General features: G+C 43.3%; 1 protein-coding gene across 12 annotated transcripts in view; it reads left to right on the top strand.

Moving 5' to 3' along the window:
- The window catches only part of FGGY (FGGY carbohydrate kinase domain containing), a 283,064-nt gene that overhangs the window by 99,394 nt on the left and 159,738 nt on the right, over window positions 1-23,932 (top strand). The window contains exon 1 of one of the 12 annotated variants that reach the window (XM_058030730.1): window positions 2,625-2,703. The exons of the other annotated variants lie outside the window; for them this stretch is intronic. The gene's annotated coding sequence lies outside the window, so the exon portion shown is untranslated. Of the gene's footprint in view, window positions 1-2,624; window positions 2,704-23,932 lie in introns of those variants that run through there. 12 annotated transcript variants of the gene reach the window in all.

Here is a 23,932-nt window from a genome sequence, read left to right on the forward strand (position 1 = left end):
CTTGTTCAGCCACATTCCCAGAAGTCCAACCTTGTTCAGCACGAGGGTCGCTCTTCCAAAGGGATCCTTTGGCTCTGTCCAAAGCTATTAATCACTATTAACTATTAAAACAATAACTGAGGAAACCTGCATCGATTTCCTGACTGCTGCACAGTGTATTGTGTGTCTTGGTCAGCAGCTTTGAGATGTTCAGGTTTGCTCCAGCTCATGCCTTCTCCCCTGATTTATACAGCCTGTCTGATTCCTGCTGACATTTTGTTGTTCTTTGTCCAGACAACTCAGTGAGGGACTGTCATCATCTCATTTGTCAACTATCTCCTTCATCCAGTCTGTCCATCAGGCAACCATCATTATCAGGCAAACCCAGCCTTCCACAAGACACTTCCCAGCCCTTTTAACTTGTAAAATTTGTAAAATGGTTTTCCTGAGCCATCTTTTTTTTTTTTTTCCAGTAGTCCTCCATTTGAATAGATGAGCACCAGAGTTTAGCAGCCTTCCCTTGCAGTTCTGGATAGGATGGAAGAATTTATTCTGTCACCTGTTGTGGATTTTATCTCTATGTAGGGACAGGGAAACTGCTAACTCCCACACTCAAATCAAATTTTAAGTCTGACATGAATAAATGTGTAAAATGCAAGTCCCTAACACTGAATACACAAACTCTCTGTAGACTGTCTAAATTATTTCAGGCTAGTTTACTGAAATTAAATTACATAAAAGTCATACAAAGCAGCACATTGTTATGTAAAACTCTACAAAGCAAGTGCTGTGATTTTAACTGAGTTGAACAAATAAAAAATTAAGTGTAATTTTTGTTCAGGGCCATGTGTTAGCTTTTGAAAACAAAAAGGAAATAAATGAACCAAGTCACACAAAACATATGTCTGCAGAATAATGATAAAATATATACTGGGCATCTTGGAAGTGTGGTTTTAATTCTTGCTGGTGTTGTGGCTGGAGGCTTTTGTTGTGCAAAAAAGCTACCCTGTGTTCATTTTACAATACAGAATGTTTTTTATTCCTACTACATCAGGAATAATGTAATCCTCTTGGAATGACATGGAGGGTTCTGAGTCCTTCAGCTGAGCCACCTTCCTGGGAGTGCTGGGAATGTGCTAAAGTGCTGCTGACTGTGGTCATCCCAGTCAGGCTGTGGAGGACACTGGCTTGGGGTACCAAACCATAAACTTTGAGGCCAAGAATTCCAAGGAAAGGTTTAGCTGTGACCAGCTGGCTTGGAGCAGTTTCACACAGAAGTTCTGACGCTGTGCCCTCAGGGTCGCTTCGTTAAAAAAAGCTGTGTGAGAAGTTTCTGCTCTCCCCATTGTGTGCACACTGCTCTTGGGAAGAGAGGAGGTGGTGGTGGCTCTGGCCATGGCAGGAAGACTCTTGCAATGTCTGGCTGGAAGGGCACTTGTCTCTCCTGGCACGGTTCCATGGCCAAGTCCCCAGTGCTGTGTCACGTCCCTGTCCCTCCCAGGGCAGCGCAGTCGTGGGGCGTTGCTGGCAGTGTTCAGGGAATGGGCCAACACTCTAACAGCTTAATTAGCTCTTCCTTGTTAAGCAGGATTTCATAATGTAGGTACACGTGTTCAGCTGTCAGCTCCATTCTTGCAACAAAAGGAAAACCAAACCAGCAATAAATAGAGAATATTGCACAAGCCAATCTCCAAATAATGGCATTGGGTGGAACACGAGAATTAAGAGCTGTGGCTGCAAAGCAGATTGGTGCTTCCTATTCCTCCTAAAAACACAGCTCTTCAGCAGCCAAGGAGGGTACTGAAAGCCTGGAGATGCCTTTGCTTCCCTCCTGGTGCTCCTGATCCAGGTCTGTGGAAGAGAGGAACTGAGTCCCATGCCTTGTCCTTTACCTCTGAAACTGGTTTAGTTCCAGAGCAATGTGCAAAAGCCCTGCAAATTCACCCTCCTACTCCCTGCTGTGAGAGCCCCTGACACTGCACAGGCCTTTGTGCTCCCAGGTCATGAAGAACTGAGTAACCAGGCATTGACATTTCAGTATTATTTGGAATGGCTGTAGGAAGAGACTCCTAAATGTGTAGATAAATCAAGCATTAAAAATAGAGGCAAAATTATTGCAAAAAGATGGAAAAGTTACTTTTAAAAATCACCCATATCAATTTTTAAAGGTCTTAGCTTAGATTTAGAAGGTAATGATTCATATTTGTAGCATTTCATTGTATCACATGGAATATTTTTTGGAGAAGGCAGGTTAACATGACCAGTAGATGCGTATTCATCTCTCAGTACATTCGTATTGAAATCACTGAGTAACTGAAATGATTAATACCATTCCAGATTTCTTCAAACAACATTAAGCTACAAATGTCTTATTTTTAAAACCCCAGAATTTTCTTCAGATGTTTATTTTTGAAACTGTGGTAGTATTGCATACCTAAAATATGAATGCATTTAGAGTGGTGGAATGTCCTCATAATAGAATATATTATACATAGGATTCTAAAATATGAAGGCTTCCAAAAGCATATTGCAAAATTTAGATTTTGAAGAACCAAGGTTCTACAGTACTGTCCAGATTAGAGTTTAAAAAAAAGAAAAGAAAACTAGTACTGAATTTGAGGTTTTTTTACAGATGTCACTGAGACAACTTTTTCTGACTTCATTATTTACATGCCACCATCACAAAATTCTGGAAAAAATGAGAAGGGGCTTTTCAGGACAGAGGTAAGAGAGACCTGAAATACCAGTTCCAGAGTGATTCTCCTCACCTCCAGCTTTGCTGTGCTTTTTCCTGGGAACTTCTGTGGCTTAGGCAGGGAGTTGTCCTGATGGATCATTGTAGTGCCCCACAGCTGACCCCAAGCTGTCCTGAGTCACACACTGAGGATGGCAGCATGTTGGGACAGGGCAGAAAGGGACAAAATCACCCAGCACTGTGGGGGTGGGAGACAAACCCAGTTTCAAAACCTTGGTACCTCCATTTAAGGGTATTTCAGCTAACAAGAAGCTTTTTCAAGCTCTTGTCCCTGACGTGGATTTTTGCAGAAGTGCCTGACACTCAAGGAAGGCACAGCAGTGATTCCTGGGACTTTCTTCCTTCACAGACTGAAGTTATGACCCCATTTAACTTGTAAATTAATTTGGATTATCACCTAGGGCAAATAATGCTCTTGATCAAAATGTTACTGACAAATTTGTTGTTTACTTGAATCTAGACATAAACATGACCTTTGAACGCTGTGAGGAAGAAGCTCTTTTTTCACACACATTTTTCACCAGAAAAACAAAAACTTGGAGATGATTTTATCCACAATTGTTTGCTTAATTATTAACATATTTTTTAATGCAATGGTAATGTTTTGTGGGGGAGGGAGGGATAATTTTCTGGGCAGTTCTATTCTGAACTGAACCCATCTGACATGGATATAATCAAGATTTTACAACTACTCCAATGGATCAGTGCAGGAGGGAATAATTTACACTCCCCTGAAAGAGGGAATGCTGCACATGCACCATCATCAGGGATACTCAGCTGAACCTCAAAAAGAATGCTATTAAGCTTTTTGCATTAATTATGCTTAAACCCATCTCTCTGGTAATACTGGGGCTAATTTTTAATTGATACCCTTAAATCAATTCCTTCATGGACGGGCAGTGGTTGATGATGAACTCTTGGGGAAGGGAAGCCAATATTGTCCTGTCAGCAGTCAGGTACATTATAGCCCTTGCTGTACATCTCCTCCTGATGTGTTTTGATGGTGCTCATTTCTCCTGGCATGCTTTTAGCTCCCAGGGATTCAGATGTGTCAGCTACTATAGCTGTAGGAAAACATTGATGATGGATTTATAACACTCAGACTTCAACTTAGTGACCTGAAAAATGGCTGTGGATTTGCTTTTGCAGCAAAATTGGTTTTGCCCATACAAAACCCTTGCTTCTTAAATTCCCTTATCTGTATTTTAATGAAACATTTTATCCTGGTTATAATTCATGACTCTTGTCAGAGTAAGTTTTCTCAATGAGGCATAGTTGGGGTAGCTACTGAATTTATGGGAAGGAACCAACTTAATCTCTTTAAAAGCAAAGTTGTCTTCTGGAGTGTCAATTGAACTCTACAGAATAATAGCTCTGAAATATCTCCCTGTCTGTGGGAAGGAGGGGTTTCTCTGGCAGAGAGATGCTGGAGCTCTGTCAGGGCAATGGTTGGCCAAAGTTGTGCTCCTGAGCCAGTCACTCTAGCAAAACCCCTGATGGAATATTAAATAATGAATTAAATGTATCTAATATTTATTTTCCATCTACATTCTCTCATTGGAGAGGGAGCTCCCAGGGACAGTGTCAGCTCTCGGCTGTTCATGCTGGATTTGTTGGAAATTTTACTGAATCTCTGAGAGAAAAAATTGCCCAACAGTGATCCCATTGGATGAAGTTAGGAGATGTTGGGTCACTTTCAGATCTTCAGATTATGGATTTTCCTGTGTCCTTGGATTAGCAATTCAATGTTCTTTCTCAATTTCCCATCTGCAAAATGGGACTGACAGCATTTCCCTCACTGACAAGGAACAGGCCTCTGCGTAGGTACTATCCCAAACTGTAGGATAGATCTGGGATATATTCTAGGACTTGTTGTTTTGTCTCAAGTAAAGAGGGTTTCCCACATGCAAGTGAAATGGGATCTCTCTCCTACAGCCATATTTTTGAGGACTAACTGGATTAGGGAGGACAAGTAAAAGGAGCAGCATTTTAAAATTTTTTCTGTGCTGCAAATCAGTTTAAGTGTTTTGAAGTTTCATAAGATCATCCCCTGTGGATGTCAGACAGAAGGAGCCAGATTATTTGTCTTTGAAGTACATCAGAAAGTGGCTTCTTCCCCTCCCTTCCCCAGCAATTCCTCTAATATTTCTTCCATCCCCCAGGGAGAATTCAGCTCCTAGAACAGGCTTCCCCTGGAGCACCTCGGAGTGCATCCCTAACAGAGTCACGGGGATGTTGTAGCATGTAATTCATAACCAGAAACACTTCCCTTGTGGACAGGTTCCTTGACACACCCTAGGCTGAGGGCAGACAGCTGTGGTTTTCCTTGGGTTTCAGGAAACTGGGATAACCTCCTTCCTGCAAGTCACTAATGGACATGTTTGGCTCCTGGCACCCACTGCTGCTGCAGTGGTGAGTGCAGAGCAGGAGCTGCTGAGCAGTGAACAGGCAGAAGAAAAGCAGGATGCCCCAGTGTGCTTCTCTCCTTGAACCTTTAGCATTTAATCTGACAATTCACTCTGTCCTTGGCCTCTGGATTGAAGCACCACTTACCAGAGTGGGTTTAGTGGGATCAGCCTCTCTGGAGGCACAATGGGAGCAAAGGCCCTCTGGCCATGGTCAGTAGTCGATGGCTTTGGTCAGTAGTACCACACTGGTCTGGATGTCCACCCAGTTCTGGTGGGCCAGAACAGTGAATAAAGGAGCTTTTCTCTCCTGGAGGAGACTGAAAGCATTTGCATCCTCACGGCCAGAACAGTGAATAAAGGAGCTCTTCTCTCCTGGAGGAGACTGAAAGGGATGAACAAGGGATGAACGGGCCAGGGAGAGCAGAGCTGCTTCAAGGTGCTCAGCTTTGTAAGTGGTGCAGAGGTTCCTTGGCCTGAGGAGACAGCAGAGCCCAGAAAAGACTGCTGTTATCTGTGGGGAGAAGGAAATTGAACCCCATTCCCTCCCCATCTCCACCCCACTGACTGAGCCCCTCCATCCTCCTTGCAGGGGCCCCCAGCCACTGCTCTGCTCTGTGGGAGCTGTGCTGGAGTTCCCACCTCTTGTTTACAGCTCCCTGCTCAGACCTGGTGTCTGCTTTCTCCTCTCAGCTAATTTGCAGACAGAGGCCTCGAGGGCTTTGGGTGGGTGCCACCAGACTCCTGCGAGCTCCAGCGGTCGTGTTCTTTCCCAGACAATGACTTCAGTAGCCTCGGGGCACCCCAGAACCTCCTAACAAACATCTCTCCTAACTGCCTTATTAACTGATTGCTCTAGTAAGATAATAATTAACACCCTTACTTGTGCCTTGGCTCAGCCAAAAATATTCTCAAGTGGACTTAGAAATGCATAAAATGAATAAATGATTTATGTTTACTATTTTTAATGGAGCTACTTATTAGCAACGCTCTCATACAGAGCACCATAAAAACACTCCTGGTTTCGTTACAGATTTAGAAGGTGGTAATGAAAAGCTGTAGGGAATAAAATGGGGAAACACTCCCTGAGCCAAATTTTGCTCTCAGTTGTATTTAAAGGTCTTGCTGAGTTAAATTCTAGAGAGGATTTTGGCCAGAAAACCATTAAAATAGAGACAAATCTCTGTCATCTGCTCATTGCAGCTCAGCCATTCAGAACATGCTGCAGCCAGGAGAAGGGTGCCTGCCCTGTCAGTGTAGACCCAAAAACCCAAGGGCAGGATGTGTTTCTGTGGAGCAGATCAGCCAGGCTGTGTTTACACATGCACTCCATGTTCCTGACCCTACCAGGCATGAGACAGAATTTCACCATGGCAGCCTGCAGGAGCTGTGCTTTCTGACCTTGGTGGGAAAGTGGGAAGGGTCATGCTGCAATTTTTCACTAGTTTATATTGTTCCTTACTAAAAGCACTAATTAGGGTGGTGTGGTGGACTTCAGAGAGAGCCCTGACACAGTTTTTGGGACATGAATGCTGTGCCTTGTGCTATTGCTGAGTGACAAGGAGTGCCACCCTTCATCCATGTCTCCATGTCCTCCACATGGAAGTGAAGGTGCTGCCCTTTGGGTTTAAGGTCTGGGTACATTTAGGAACCTTGACAGGTGGGGATGGAGCAGGTGAACTCTCCACAGTGGTGAGTTTGCTCTGATTTGATTCTCCAGCCACAAACAGTGTTTGCTCTTCAGTTGCTGAAATGAAGCTGTGGGTTCCATCCCAAGCTGCCAGGACACACAGCACACAGTCCCCACATTTGTTTGACCAACCACTTCAATCACATTGTTTTATTTCAGCTCAAAGAGGACTCCCAAGCCCTGCTTCCCGCTTGCTTTCCAAGCTCTGTGGGTTTCTGTTCAGTGAAGACAGTGGTGCAGGCTCATATCCAGCTGGTCCATACTGAGATCCATATTTAATATTTAGGATATTTCCTTTTGCATCCTCTCTACCCTAAAAATGCTCATAGAGCACTTTTGCAAATACATTTAAATACCTGCAAATATTTTCCTGCTCCCTTTGCTCACATCTGCTGTGAGAATTAATAATGTTCATCAGCTGAAGTTCTCCAAAGAATTGGCAGTGCCTGATTTTTGTCTGGACAGGACAGAATTTCAGTGCTGCCTGAGAAATCAGAACACTTTAAGGTGCTGAAAATGCCAGATCATAAATCTCTGGAGATCCTAGAGAATTTTCCAAACTTCCATTCTTTCACTAATGTGTAAATGAACATCCTGTGGATGTTATCAGCAGTTCTGGGGCAGTGTTATCAGTCAGTCCCACACCAGCTAAAGGCTACAGACCTGCATTTCTCATGAAGAAATACTGGATTTTAAGATAACTCCCATACTGACCCTGCTGATGTTTCTTAAAATGATGTATTGCTCTATTTTTTTTTAATTTTCAGAAATAAAAATGAGTTTGCCTCAGGGCAGAGACAGTCTAAAAGCCTGTGCTAATAAATCTCTGCAAGTTTAGTAGTGTTTAATACATATTCTGCTTCAAGTGCTTTTTAAATGCATTATCACCTTTAAGTAAATACAGTGGAAGGCTGCCAAGAGGCTGGATGCTGCTCTCTGTAAATTTATGCATTTATATCATTAATGCAATGAAATGTTTAAACCCTCATTGAATTTTGCTAACTGATTTGCAGTGTGAATGGTAGCAATTTTATGCATTTATCAATTACCATTTAAGTAGCTGCTCTAATATTTCTGTTTAGGCAGGCAAAGCACATTCACTAAAATACTTCTTATCTGAATTAGATTTGGGATGAAGGGAAACAGAGGATGTATCCAAGGTAAAAAGAGGTCAGAGCTGCTTGTTCTTGATAGGAAACAGCATTGACAGGGACAGGGATCAGCAGTTTGAGCTCTCCCAACTCCAACAGATGTCAATATTCAGCAGCAGATTATTTTCCCAATATTTCAAAATCATGCCTACCTGTTTAAAATCATGCCCTACCTGTTCAGGAGCTTATCCAGAGTCAGACATTATAGAAAAGTAATTTTAAAAGAGCTGTGTACTGCCTTAAAAAATTTATACTCATTTGCTAAAACTTTTTAACAAGATATCAAGATATATGTTAAAAATAGTCTCTAATTTCTGAGCTGATCCACAATAGGGGATGATAATTCCTCTTGAATTCTTGCTCTAAGGAAAAAACAAATTTATTATAATGATTCTGTATCTTTTCTGCCTGTTTTACTCAAGTTTCAAGTTTAGAAACAAACAAACAATGGACCAAGTGCCTAATTTGAAGATACAAGAAAACATTTCTCAGCTCTCACTTGGGTTTAGTTTTCCAGAGTGACTAATAAGAAGGTGGTGATTGCTTCATTAGCATGCACTGAACTGAGTGCACAATGTAATTATATATTTCAGTTGTAATTAGGACATTTAATTGATTTGTTTTAACGAAATTAACAGACATGAGGAAAAAAAAACCCAAAGATTTGTGGCAGATTTTGAAATGTTTTCCACACAGCCAGCTGGGTTCAGCTGAGAAGAAAATATGTGTTTTATTTCTGGATAATGTTAGGAAGATCAAAAATCTTGTTATTGAGAAACTCTTATGAAATAATACTGCATTTCTTCAGCCCTCTCCTTTATAGGCCAAAAATTTACCAGCTGAAATCCACAGCATTCTTATGGATACCTTTGGGGAGAGAAGAAGTGACCAATGACTCCAGCAGGAGATGCTTCCATACATTACTGTGAGAAATAGGGTTAAAATGCAGATTTCCTTTCATTGCATTGGCCAGTTGGTAACTCTGCTGCCCAGCTGGACAAATACAGACATTATTTAGAAACAGCTTCTTCCTCCTTTTAGGTCACCTACTTCCCTCTGATTGTTTTCCTGGTTTTGCAACCTGGCTCCACGCTTCTTGATTGTGGCTTCTTCCAGAAAGATGCCTTTTCACTTCCAGTTTCTGGCCTGAACTGCTGAAACAGCAGGAGAGAGCCTCAACACGCAGCACAGCTGATCTGCTGGAAGTAGTACAAAGCCTCTCCCATCCTTTTGTCTTGGAGAAGAGGGGAAATATTTAAAGTAGAGCTTTAAGAGTCTGTAAGTTGAAATCCAGCTGCATCCAGCCAGATGTTTTATTCACATGGACAACTTAATCCACAGGACCCACACAGGCACCCAAAATTACCCCCAACCCTCAGGCTGAGGGGGTTGGACACCCCAACTTCGAAAGTGTCTGTGTGTGAAACTCATTTGTCTTTCATTTCTGTTTCCATTGCTCGTGTCCTATTTTGAATTTTCTCCATTTCAGCACAGTCATGTTGCAAAAATAAATAACAGCCTCCAAATGCATCCCATGGGACTTGGCCCAAGAAAAATGCTGCAAATGAGCGTGGAGACAAGACATGGCCTGGAGGCAGCCGTGGTTTGCTGCTCGTGCATATATGCAGAAGTTGGCTGAGGAGCAGTTTAGAAACCTCTGGGGTGAGAATGAGGTGGGGCAGCTGAAAGTGTTGTGGTTCCCACATTTATTCTGCTCTTGCATGTACAGGAATATGTGGAATTGAGTGTGTAGCTGAACACACAGGGAACAGGAGAAAGAAAAACTGAAGGAAAGGCCGAGCTCCCTTCTGGTAAAACCCGTTCTAGCTTTTAGGAACAGCTCATTACCCACTGTTTACAAACAGCAGCAACATCAATCTACAGCACAAATTACTCATAGTGAGAAAAAACAAACAAAGAAAAAGCAATCAAAATCCCCAGGTTGCTACTGGCACTAAAAATAGGTAAATTCAGACTGAAAGTCCCATCAGGGCAAACAGCTCCACTCTGTTCCAGAGTCGTGAGGGACCCTGCACTAAAGAGGGGAAACACAATTTGTCTCCAAAATGTTTTTCTTTGAAAATATGGTTTCGTTTGAACTAAACATTTCTTCAGGAACTTGTCAGAAACAATTTAATTTCATTGAGAGCTCTTGAGGCTAAGAGATCCTCTGATAATGTCAATCACTTCATGTCAATATTTTCAGAACGTGCCCTGCATATTTTTATTTCAAGTGATTGTTCCTATTTGCATACTTTCCAGTTCCTTCCAGAAATGTTTAGAATTAAGATTGGAAAATAAGGATAAGATTCATTCATTTGATCCAACAGAAATAATTTAGTTGACACATAATTCCTTTCTATTTTTAATGACTTTATGTGGGAATAGCAGAATTTATTGCAACCCTGATAACAGACTCAAAACCTATGGAAAAATATTTGCTTTAACAGCAGTATATATTACCAGGAAGCCTTGAAATTAATGGTTTGTTCTAAAAACCATTTTATATTAAGTATGTTTGCATTCAGAGTGTTGGCCGGATCATTATGGCTCTGCTTTAGGAATGAAAACAAGTTTTGAAATAACAGTTTTAATGAAATAATAATTAAGGGTTTTTTTTTTTTTCCAAGCTGTAAAAAGCAGAGCTCCCAAACACCCTTTAAAGTGTGAGATGTTCTGAACTCTGCAGCCAAAGCCATGGGGAACGTGGGGAAAACTCCTCCATGTGCTGTTGATTTGCACAAGGCTTGGTTGGGCTCGACATTTAGGATTTGGCAGAGCCCATGGGGAGCAGGGTGTGCCCAGCCTGGGCAGGGCTGCAGCTGCATCAGGGAGATGCTGCACATCCCCAGCAGGATCAGCCCAGGATGTGGGTCCTGCCTCTGCCACCCCTTCCCCAGCCTCAAATATAATCCTATTTTTCAGGCTCTCAGAATGCTTGTTACTATAGCACAACAACAGAATGTACAGAAGCTCAGCATCTTCCAAAAGATGACCTTCATGCGATGTCATATTTCCATTTCCAATAGTAAAATGAGGAGATGGAAACATTTTCTTGTTCCTTGCTCTCTCCCATCAGGTTAGATTATTGTCTATCTCATGCTAGCTGTCAGGAATCCAATCTCCATCTATGTCTGCAACTCAATTATATTATTTTTAGTCTTTATCTATTAGAAAAATATAGCAGAAGAGGGAAGAATTGCATATTTGGATCATCAGCACATTGGGATGATTCATAGCAAGGAAAGAGTTGGGCCATTTCATGACCCTTTCTATCACTTAGTAGCTAAAATTCATAGTCTGTAAAATGTTTTCAATATCTTGCATCTTTAAATACAAGTATTTCCTTTCAGAAAGATTTTTTTTAAAAAGAGTGTTACATTAGTTGTTTGTTTCTTTGCACTCTAGGAAATCCAAACTTTGCATTTTGGTGCCATATTGCAAAAAGAAGGGAGGAAAAAAAGTCTAAAACCAAAAAGTGAAAGCACATCAGCCCATTTTGCTTTCATTTGGGGTGGAAAGGCAAGTTTTAAAGCACAAATACTAATCAGAGCTCAACCTTTCACTTTTAATGAGTATAGATTCCACAGCCAAAGAGTAAAATGAGAGAATAGTCCCTTGTGCCCTTTTAGAAGTTTGAAGTTTACAGTCTTTTTCTCTTTTTATTGTAGGAAACCAAGAATCTGTTTATTATCTGTTTATTATAAAGCAAAAACACTTTCAAATGAAATGTCTTTGAATTAGAAAATACTAAACCTCAAGTTAAATTGGGAGAATTTGAGTGCACTGTTGAACTCCTGCCTTCTGTTAGCAGAACACAGGAATTTCTGAAATCTGAAGGGAAATTGCTATAGGAGCAACTGTATTAGTAGTAAATTGCTCATTCCTTAGGAGATATGATATTCCTAAATATTGGACTCCAGTATTCAGAGGATCACAGAATGATTTGGTTGGAAGGGACCTTAAATATCATCTCATTGCCCTTTTCCAGGAATATTTTATTTGCTTCAAGCCCTTGGGTTTGGTGTTTCAGAAGGGAAAGGTGCTTGTCTACAAGAAAATTAGTTGTGGTCACTCAGTTTTTGAGGTTTTTGGATAAAGGCTTAATTCATTTTTCAGACAATCCCTTCAGTGGTCAATTCAGAAAGGTCCCAACACCATGCACAAGGATTACTGGAAAATGTTTAACATCATCTTGGTTCTGCCCATTTCCAGGGAAGTGTTGAGTCTCACTGGTATTGCAGTGAAATTCTGTCTGCTTTCGAGCCCTTCCTGAAAGTGTCACATTAATCATATCAAGCTATCATATCAAATACTTCAAACTGAGAAAAAAGTGTCTTTCTGGAGAACAGTGAGACTCTGCAGAAAGGCACAAATCTTTGCATTTGAAAGAATGCTGTTAATAACTCACACTCTTCCAAGAAACAAAACACTTCAGTGTCTGCTGGATTTTGTTGTTTAATCAGTGGAGTGGTCTGTATGGGTTAAGCTTCCCAGCTAAATTATGATCTGTAATCAAGCTAAGAAATGCCAGCCAAAGCCCCCAGTTTGTGTTGAGGGATACCTGGGATCTGCAGCAGCAGAAGAATACACTTTATGTGGGGCTGGCTCATGGAGTATTTTGCATTTAGCATAAACAGCCTTCTGGCTACTTTGTTGTATAGATTCCTAATCTCCTTTAATTCAATTTCCTTTCCTCCTGTGGGCAGCTATAGCACCTTTTGCAGCAGCTGAAGGGCTGTAAATCCTGCACTCATCTCCTTTCCTGGGGCTGGAGGAGGGCTCAGATCTGGGAGCAGCACAGGGGCTGCTGTGACCCAGGCTGGCTGAAGAGTTAATCTGATGAAACCTTGAGCCCGGCCTCGGCTGAGCTCTGCACTCACTGTGCTGTGGAGTCAGGGCAGGCCCAAGCCAATGAGAGTATTCTGGCATCAGCTGCTGGAGGTTACAAGAACCTTATGTATCATTTTATGTATTTTCTTTTCATGTGTCTCTAATCAATTCCAGTGGCGAGGCCTGTGTTTTGGTTCGTACAGCCAAGCCAGGCAATGGATTTGGCTCCATTTTCAAACCTCTTGGCTTGCTAAATGTCAGAGCCTGAGCTGGGCTCCTCTTTGTACTCCCATCTCATACAACTGGCCCGAGTTATGTATGTTCCCTGAGAGCACAAGCACGGCCCAGAATACAAATCAAACCGACTTGGGAGCCAAACACAGAGGTCAGCGAAGCAAATATTTGTGTCTCCCCAAACTACCTTTCCTGCCTCCTGGCACAGCCAGCAAGGCCCTGGCTGCACAGCCCTCCTCAGTCCCATGTGCCAAGAGCTGAAAATGAAATAGAGTAATAATACAAAGAGTGTAAATGCAGCAACAGTCTCTGATCAAGTTCCCCAGTGACTTACTGGATTCTTGCACCTAAGGGAAAACATAAATTCTCTGGAAGAGGGACTCACTGGAGGTTTTGGGTTTGCTGCTTTTTGCTGATGGTTTCTTCAGAGTGTTCATTATCTTAAATAAAGTGGTGGAGAATAAAGACTGCGGCATACAAATGTGATCAGTCCACCATGAGGCATTTAAATCCCCAGTACTAGGTAGGAAACACTGAGACAGCACAAAAAATAATATTAAGTATATTATCTTTAGAACACTCTTACAGGCTTTGACTGAAGAGACTGACAGATGCAATTTTGCAAGAGTTTTATTGGACTGTGGTCAGAGATGCTGTTCCAGTTGCAGCTGAACTGAGTCAAGAAACTATCAATCTCAAGATGAGCTAGCTCAAAAAAAAAAAAAAAAAAAAAAAAAAAAAAAGAAAGGCAAAAAAACCCCAAACAAATAACCAAGTAAAAAGTACTTAAGCTTAGCTGGATCCCTCTGTCAGAGCCAGATTTGGGAGTGTCCGCAGATGTGGTTATGAGGCTCATGGAAAAGGGTGGTAACCCCTAATGGGGGGCAGTGGATACACAGCTGTGGGCAGGCTGGAGGTGAAAACGTCTTAACCTGGCTCAGCTGCTGCTGGAACAGCCCTGGCTGTGCCCTTATTTACACAACACTGGGATTTCTTAAGAGAGGAATTCTTAGACGGAAGAGTGAGCTGCTGTCCAAGTTCGCAGTGGGATGTGCTGCATCCCAAAATCTATCCATAAATACACATCCCCCAAACGTGTGTCTGAAGTGAACATTGAGTCCTTCAGAGCACCAGCACATAATACTGGCTGCAATCCCTCCCATAACCATGGTGGTTGGAGCACGGGATGTTCCACAGAGCACATTTTGCTGCAGGAGCCTCAGCTGTAGATCTTGAGCAGAGAGAGGCTTCTATTAAATGCATCTGTACTTGTGTGTGTTTGGTCTGTATCAGATTCTCCTTAGGTTACTTAAACTGCTTCCAGATTAAGCTCTCCTATGCCCCCACTGCTCCATGATATTCTTAACCCTCTCCTGCCCTGCCACCCATCCACCAGGACGAGCCCTGAGCCCAGCCTGTGCCTGGTGGGAAGGATTAATTGTTACGTGTTACCCGGGCTGCAGAGGAGGCTCCAGCAGCCTCTCCAAACACGGGAGGGACGCAGGGCTGGGCTCTGCTAAAGGTCACGGTGAGCTCACACCACAGAAGGGCTTTTGGGCAGGACCCTCACTGGGTGGAGGGAGCTGCCTCAGTGTTCCAGGCTGGCCTGGCGGGAGGGGAAAGCCTGACCACACCAAAGGGATGAGGGGTGTGGGGAGAAATTGGATATGAGGGCTCCAAGCGTTGGGTTGGTCTAGATTTGATGAAAAGAGATGGAAAGATGTGGTTTACCACATGTAATACCTTTGTTTCAATTTGTGCCCCCAGAGCAGCTGAGAAGCCGTGACGGGATAATGACGACACCAAGTGTGCTTTATCCTTTAGGGGCCTTTTGTCCCATGCACTCTCAGCCTCTGCTGCACTGCAGGATCCCAGTGTCTGTGGTTGTGTGGATCACAGAGACCCTGTAGCAATCAGCCCTGGCCCACTCCTGAGAGTCCCAAACAGGAGGGAGACTGCCTGCCAGGCCCTGGGTCTGCCACATGGAGCTCCAGGCTTGGCTGAGTTCTGCTGTGTCCAGGAGAAGGTGGGGAAGGGAAAATCCAGCATCACACTGCCCAGCTGTCCTTCAGGCATCTCCCTTTGGCTGCTGAGCTGCATTCAGCACCCTTCAGGAAGGAAGCTGGGCAGCACTGGGACAGTATCTTCAGGTGCAGCCATTGGCATCGTGTCCAGAGCTCAACAGGTCTCTAAAATTTACAACATTTGGCATCTGTGCAGTCTTATAAACCTACATCCCCTCCATGGTGGAGTGGTCCTCTGGTACTGTCCTCATGTTTAGGAAAGGGCAGTCTGTCTGTGAGACAAGAATCTGGGAGTCTCCAAGTTTATTTTTTACTGGTATGAACCTCTGTGGCATCAATTACTTTTTCAGGAGTGTTTCACACTGCTGGAATGTGTCTCAGGAGAAGAGTGAAAATCAGACTTCAAATTTTATATTCGCTTAAAGTTTTGAAGATGAAGGTTGTGGATTTAGGGCTGGTCTGGTACTGAAGAATGTGGATGCCCTGTGGAAGGCCTCACTCTTCCCACCTGGAAATCCTGCCCTCTTAGCCCCAGCAGTCCGCGGTTTTGCGCTCATCCAGCACAAAGTGCAGGTGCCTTTTCTAATAAATAATCCCAGATAGTTTTGGTGATTCTTAGAAAACCTTGTGTCGTTCAAACCTGCTGGACTACAGGACTTCCCTGGCACTGCTGGGCAGGACCAGGGGCCAGAGCCTGCAGGGCCAGAGAGTGAATCACCCTGCTCCGGGGCTGTGGGACCTGCTGGACCCCGTGCTTGGGAAAAGCAAACTATCAGGATAAAGCAGAGGCAGTTTCTTTTCTCTGCAGGGTGTCAAATGTATGTAGTTCTTGGCAGAGGTTTTCCCAGTGACCTTAGCCTAGTGATATAAATTTTAATTGCAACTTTGAATGACGCTGGGACCAGATGGGCGAAGACTAAAGGAACACTGTTAGCTCTGCCCACCCCCTCTCTGTCAGAGCTTTGCTTGGAGAGTGTGGAGAAAGGCTTTGGGAGAGGCCTTAGGTCAGGAGCACTTGGTTTAGGGCTAGCAACAGAGCAGGAATACATGTTATTCCCATCACTTTGTTTGTATGTGGTTGAGAAAATGGCCTCAAATTGCATCAGAGGAGGTTTAGATTGGATATTAGGAAAAGCTTCTTCGCTTTTAGTGTGGTCAGGCATTGGAACAGGCTGTCCAGGGCCGTGGTGGAATCAGCATCCCTGGAAATGTTCAGAAAACATGGGGATGTGGCACTTGGGGACATGGTTTAGTGGGGCTGGGTTAATGGTTGGACTTGGTGATCTTAGAGAGCTTTCCCAACCTCAGTGGCTCCGTGATCCTGTGGCCAGCTCCAGTGCTGGGGCTGAGGGACGTGTTTGCCGCTGCCCCAAAGGACAAACTGGGCTGTTCTGCCATGCCATAATGCCATTTTCCAGAGACACAGGAGAGGCCCTCTCCGTGCTGGTTAGCTGCTTTCTGGGAGTAGCTGCTTCCAAGGAAAATGAAAGATTAGGAGCTTTGGGAGAAGTTGTGGAGCATCTAATGGGGTGGCGAGCAATGAATCCATGGCATGGCTCTCCCTTTGTTAGCATTTGTGAGGCAGGAGGCTTTCCTATCCAATGGCACGTTTTGAAGGAATGAGTAGTTTTTATTTCATACCTAAAATTTAATGGTGGTTGTAGCTAATTTCACACAGCAAATTAGACAAAATACTTGAGCTACTTCCACTGTCTGAACTCAACAACAAATGGAAACAGCTTTGGAAGGGTAACTTGAGAGGGTTAAATGTGTCTCACCGGTGCACTCAGTTTGACAGGCTGATGCACTTTGTCTAGATGATAGATATGAAAAACTAATATCTCAGTTTTCAGAGGGGTTCTGAAACCTGAAATCAAAACCAGATGTGCAGCAAAAAAGAGCAGCGTATATTACAAAGTGTTGTGAAATAGCCCAAGGGAGGCAAGTAAGCAAAAACAGCCCTGTTCCTTAGCAACCTGCAAAACAAAACAAGTAACAGCTTGGTTGGCATCTGACGGGGCAGGTTTTGGTCTTTGCAGTGGAAAAGAAGACTGGAGAAAATGTGGAATGATTCTGGAATTTTTAGTGACCCGGAAACACCTCTGTTTTCACCAGAGTGGGTACCTGATTTCTCTCCCTCCCTGGACCTCCTGCCTGTAAATGCAGAGCAGCTGAGAAATGTGGGTCAGCTCTTCTTGTCTTCCTGTCCTGCTGTGGATCATGGGTTTCCCCTTCCTCCCTGCTTTCCCTCTTTCTAAAGTCAATCACACCCATGGAAAGCGGGTGCAAAATGGAAGTAACAGGTACCAAATCAGAATTTTGAAGGTTTTGCACAGCTCTAAATCATGGAATCCCTGAACAGTTTGGGTTGGAAGGGGCCTTAAAGCTCATCCAGTTCCAACCCCATGCCATGGGTAGGGATAGTAGGATAGTTGCCTTTTGGGCAACATTCTACTAGACCAGGTTGCCCAAATGTGGAGGAATATGGGATATGTGTGTAGGAGTGGAAAGATGTGTTCAGTAAGTAAAAAGTTAAATACATAATTAACAATTTATAAAAGAGCATTTAAACCAGTTTCCAGAAATGGTGCTCCTTTTTTACTTTGAGTTCATTTGGTTCTTAATTAAACTAGTGCTTTCTCTCAGCCCCACAAATGAAAAATTCAGAGCTCTCATCCCAAAATGTTCTTAGCTACAGTTTAAAATCCAGTCCTGAAAGTGAGAGAAGCCTTTGCTCTCTTGAATGGCTGTGATGATGTTCACTGCAAAGCCCTATTGGCACAGCTGCCTCCATCCAGAGAGTGGGAAATTCAATTTTCCAAGCAGCAGCTGGGCTGCCAGATGTGTGATGGCATTGGGCTTCCACCTTGAACCTGTCCGTGTGGAGAACAACCTTATTCTGCCCTACATTGTCCATCACAGCCACTTGCCAAAACAGATCTACTGGCATTGCAGCCTGGGCCAATTCTTTCTGAGAAAATCCTGTCTCGTGTAGGAAGTCATGGGGTGTTCCTGTAACCAGCCCGACTCCGGGACCGACGGCTGGCAGCGAAACCACAGCGTGCCCTGAGGTTTGTAATCAAACTGTGAGAGGTTGTCTTTGTGATGGAGAGGGAAGGTGGGAGGATTTGGCTTGCCTCAGTTATTTTTAGAGAGGTGGAAGCTTCCAGGCAGCCAGGTTTCATGTTTTGAGGGTTTTGTTTGGTTTGGTTTGTTGGGGTTTTTAAATTTATTTTTAATTTTAACAGAATAAATTTCTTCTTGAAAATGCTGTTTTGGTACCAAAATCAGAACTTTGGGGGAAGTTGATCTTGATGAAGTTTTCAACGGAAACACTGATACTACTTGAGATTGAGAAAGCAACTTTCATTTTGACTCCGTGTTTCAGAATTCAACTCTTTTCAGCTTCTAAAAATTACTACGATATTAAACATTAATTATAGATATGAATGGTTTGACATTATCAGACAGAACTTCTTAATGAACTAATTTTGATCCTTTCACTAAAAATAACTCAGAGTTTCCATCCTGCAAAATATTTGATTATTTTGCTTTTCTCTCTGGTTACAAGAAAAGCCTACAAGAAAGATGGAGACAGTGTATTTGCTAGAGCTTTGTAATGGCAGGACAAGGGGGAATGGCTTCCCACTGACAGGGTTGGATGGGATATTGGGGAAAAAATCCATCCTGTGAGGGTGGGGAGGCCCTGGCACAGGGTGCCCAGAGAAGCTTTGGCTGCCCCATCCCTGGAAGTGTCCAAGGCCAGGTTGGACAGGAAGTCTGACTTCCAAGTGGAATGTGTCCCCTGATGATTTTGGAGGTTTTCTGACCCCATGTTTGCCACTCTAGTTGTTTTGCTGATTGCATCCAAACTGAAAGTAAGGAGAGCAGTAAAAGCTGTAAGTGCAACCCAGGTCAAACGTGGCCACTCAGGCAGTGCAAGTGCTGCTGCTGTACATTCCTTTTCCTAACTGTGGAGACAAATGTGGGCATGTGAACCATTACCAGTGCCTGAGATCCACAGTGTTTAATAACTTAAAACCGTTCTTTTCAAATGGCAAAGGCTTTTACATTGACTTGCATTGGCCAACAGAGTCCATTAGTGTCTGAGCAAGTGGTAATTAGTGGTAGGAGTTGCAGTCATTAGTGTGTCTTACCCCTCTCTGTAAATCACAGCTGGCAACTGTGGGATTCTTCAGCAGCACGTGGGGCAGGAAGGACAGGGCTCCATGGGAATGTTTGGGAAGTGGCTGTTCCTGGTGGTCTTTTTGCAGGGTTGGAATTGAGGAACCCATCTGTGGTGAGCAGCTCATTACAGAGAATGTGTTTTGAGGAACAAGGAAACTTCAGGAGAGGGAATACTTGGGGGAGATGGCAAATCTAGAAGTTATGAGATATCCATGGCTCTTCTTTGGTGTCCAAGATGCACTGAATTCACTGCAACCTTGCCTGTGTAATCAACAATTTTCTCTCAAGGCAGCTTTGTCTAAACAAAACACTAACATGCCCATTTTATACAACAGGACCCTGTAATAATTGTAACTAAGTCATCAAAAATCAGGCAAGGAGATGCTCGAGGCTGTTGTGCATTGGTTGTGCTCTTGCCACTCCTATTTGAGTGGAGGATTTTTCAGAGTGGAAGGCTTAAACGTGTGGTGATTGGTTTTCTTATCCTGCATTTGAAAACAAAATATTTCTGTCCTTAAAAACCCTCTTTAAGGGATGGCAACTCCAGGCACTCTGTGATGCCAGTAATTGCCTGCACTTCATTCTGGAGAACTTCAGCATCTTTGGTGATACAGTGCTATCACTGATCCTTCCAAGAAAGATGAGCCAAGAGATAACCGGCCCTCGTGACTCACTGCACCATTATTTATCAGATTGAACACCCCAGAGCCGGGTTTGGTGCTTCTCATACCTGTCCCATCTGTGAGAATGCACAGAGATGGACAGATGAGAAACTTGCAGTCACTTTGCAGCTGTGTTTTGTCACAGGATGAAAGTGTGCGAGATGCAGATCAGATACAGCTGCTGAAAAACAAACTGAAACAAAGAGTCTCACAAAGAGGAGGGCTGCAGCCAGAGTTCATAAAAGGGCTCTATATGCTTTCCCTTGCAATAAGCCTTTATTCTCCCTGGCTGGCCCTTTTAGTAATGGTAGGAGAAAAACTGACATCTCTTTTCAATGGGAAAGAAGAACATTTATTTTATTCCTAACGGTTTTAACATACCCCTCCATGATGAATTATATATTTATTGTAACTGCACACTCCACAGCCACTAATTCCTGCAGTCTTTTTCCAGCTGAAAGCTCCAATGAAAGACTTCCCCAGACAAAGGCCAGAGGATTTGAGCCATGGGTTTTGTAGTTAGGTTAATTCAGTTACTGTGGATTCTCTGGAGTGGAGATTTCACAGGCCAGATGAGTTAAGAGTATTGTAAATGTAGTTATAAAATATTTTAAAAATAGTAATTGTGGGGCCATGTACCTCAGCTTCCACTAGCTTCCTTCCTTGACTTTTATTTTCTCAGTCTTTCCCCCAGATATGGCTTATTCTCTCTTTCAGTCTCCTTTCTTCACATAGCACTGGAAATTACATCTGAAAATGCAGCCATGAAAGATTCTGAGGATAAAGGTACATGTCCATGGAGGATAGGAGGAAAACAGGCTTCCAGCTGTGAGCAAGGAGCCTGCCTCCAGCTGATCTAGTCTTGTTTTGTGCTGGGAAAGAAGACCTCATAAATAAAATTTCACTGGAGAAGGACCTGACACTCTTCTGCAGCTAATGGAAACATCTTACAAGACTCTGAATATAGGCCAAGTATGTGGGTCAGTAGAGAAACTACTATTTATATTTGGACCTGCCTATGAATACAGTAAAACATCCAGCTGTTGAAAACACTAGGAGAAGTTGCAGGAAAGATTTTTTTTTAGGTATAAAATGCCAAAGACTTTGTCAGGTGATGTTGCTGTTAGAACTGCAACTTTCCTTTCATCCCCCTGTGAATTCAGTGGGCAGCTTCTTGAAAGAAGGAGCTTTGGCAAGGTTATCTTCAATCTGGTGAGTCAAAAGGATCTGCTCCCTGAGTGAAAATCGTGCTAAGCCACAGCACACAACTGAGATGGGAAATAACAGACAACAAAAGTGAATTTTGCTGTGGAGATTAAAATATTTCTATTGACTTTTGAATTGTAAGATTTATCTCTCTCTGCTTGCTGGTTTGTCAAATCCACTTCTGTTTGGGAAAGTTCCCAAATGTAGGTTAGAGGATCTCAGGAATTTTCACTGAGTTTGACTGTGAGTGCTGCGGGCGAGATGTGGCCACTGCAAACCCAGAGATTTTGAAAAGCCTGAGTTCCCTACCCACACAACACTCATTGTAAATTATTCTAGCCTTGTAAAGAACATCTGTTGTGGAATTTAGGATGTGAGGCATCCCTTATAAAAAGGGAGAAGGGGGAAGAGGTTGCAGGAGTCGCTGATGCTGTGAAAAGGGTGATCGTTATAATTTCACAATGAATGTTTGGGGAGCTCTAGGGCTGAGCTCCATTTTGGAACAGGTTCATCAGTGGGAGTTTTCTGTTGGTGGGGTGTACTTGGATTTCCATCAGAGCTGTGGGGTCTTTCTTGTTCCTTATTATAAAAATGTATCACAATCTGTTCTCTACTACATCCACTGATGGAGGACAAAGGCTGTTCCAGCCAAACTGGGCTGTAAGTTTATGTGGGGTTTTTTTCTCTAAGTTCTTCTATGATCCAAATCTATAAGAAAACAGCCAGTGTGTAATTCTACACTTATAGAAAATTACTTCTTTTTCCCCATAAATGCAATTTAGACAGTAATTTGAGTTAGCAAAGCTTAGAAGGTGCAGCTGGAGAGGGAAGCAGAGTGCCCTGTAGAAGGGTGTAGTTGAGTAAAAAAAAGCTTCTCCAGAGAACACAGGGGCCTGGAAGGGGAGAAATTGGATGTGAAACCTTCCAGAAAAGGCTAGAGGGCACGTTTATTGCAGTCTAGCAGCCTGTATTGCACTGGTGGCTGGAGCTCCTGCTGATGAGCCAAATTTTGCTCCCTACCTCCTGAGCTTAATATGTAACTTACCTGTACCTGTAGCTGTGCAGGTGTGACCTGGTGGGGTGTATGAGGGGACAACTGAAAGCAGAATTAAATTCCTGGTATTTAGGTATTAAATCTATCTGAAACTCTTGGAGATCTGCAAATAAACCCTTCCTGGCATGTTAGAAACAGAGGAAATGATGTGCAGGAGAGGTCAGGCCACCAGAGCGAGCTGACAGGGTGAGAGCAAGGTCCCAGCCAGGAAGCTCCAGTCTGCTCCCAGCCTCAGTGCACCCCATATTTCATCCTGCACCGGGGAAGTGGAAGAAATGATTTCATAATCCCTTGTCATGGGATTGGGCACGCTGCAGGTCATGTGGACAAAGCCCTTTGTTCAAGTAGCTTGACCAGAGGACTCCTCAGAAGCTGCTGAAATCTCACGGCCTCTCATTCCTCAAAGGAGTAAAGTCCTGCATCCAAACTAAACAAGGATGGCTCCTTCCCCTCTGAGTCTTGAGTGCTGACCAAGACCTGCCTCCCTCTTCTCAATGGGGTCTTTTGTAGCTGAGAGATTTTGCTGCTTTTTCCACAGCATCCTTTAGGCAGAATAGGCCAAGATGAACTCAAAAGTCATCCTTCAGTCTGAAAATTTTCAATTATCGCAGCTTGTCAAACCTTTGTAAAGCAGAAACATCAATAATATTTGGTGTTTTGGCGGTTTGGCCCAGTCCCTCACTGCTGGTGTTGTTGTTGGTGTGTCGCTGTCAGTATTTTGTACTGAACTATCTAACAGCTGTCTTGGCTTCCTTCCCCACTAAAACAACTGCTGCTTCACAAAGAACACAGATAATTTTGTCTTCCTTGATATTAACAGATCAAGAGAGGCCTTTGCCAATAAAAACTCATCTTTTATTTTTGCAGTCTGAGAGAGATCTTTAGTAGAATTTGTTGTTCTCTTTCATTCTGTACTTGGAGACCAGTTGGCATCTAATCTTTTCATTTCAAGTGATGCTGAGTGGGTGGGACATCCAGGAGGGGGATGAAAACTCTCACAAAAGACTCCCAAGTTAAAAGGATTTTAACCCAAAGGCAAAACAAAAAGCCCTGCACAAGGCACCAAAATGAAAGGGCTTGTTTAAAGGCAGAACAGTGACAGCACAGTGTTGGTCTGGGCTTTAAAAGGCAGTGAAATGTGAGATGCTGCCCTGGGATCAGTGTTCACCTCCCTCCACAGCCTGTGTGGAAAGGGGAATGGCATCAAACACCAAGGGGGAAACGCTGCTGCTCCTGCTCTGGGAGGCAGAGCTGGAGCAGGGGGTGCAGGACATCTCCTCCTGCCCTACAGAGCCCTCTGGGTGCTACCAGACATGCTCACCACACAGCTGTTCATGGAAACCTGGAATAATGGCACTAGGTTGAAGGAAAGTTTTATATTTGAGTTAATTTTGGGATCTAAAATAGAAACATTTTGGGGAGTTTAATGCCATTAACAGCAAATTCTGGAGGATGAGAATGGCCATGGGGATTTTAGATGGTGAATATCCCTGTGTTAAAGAGATGACTTGGGTCCTCTCAATAATCTGCTGAGCACCTTACAGACTCCATTTGTGAGAGCTGCTCAGTCTCCAGGGAATAAAACTGAATTTGAGGTCAGTGAAGTAAGAATTTCACACAAACCAGTGCAGGTTTAGAATTCCAAATTCAGGGCTTAGCCTTGCATACATCCCCATGCCTTGCCATACATACATACATACATACATACATACATACGTACATGCCCCTGGTATATTCAGCTGTAAATTTTA

Source organism: Melospiza georgiana, chromosome 9, assembly GCF_028018845.1.
Source record: "Melospiza georgiana isolate bMelGeo1 chromosome 9, bMelGeo1.pri, whole genome shotgun sequence".
Classification (NCBI taxonomy): Eukaryota; Metazoa; Chordata; class Aves; order Passeriformes; family Passerellidae; genus Melospiza; species Melospiza georgiana.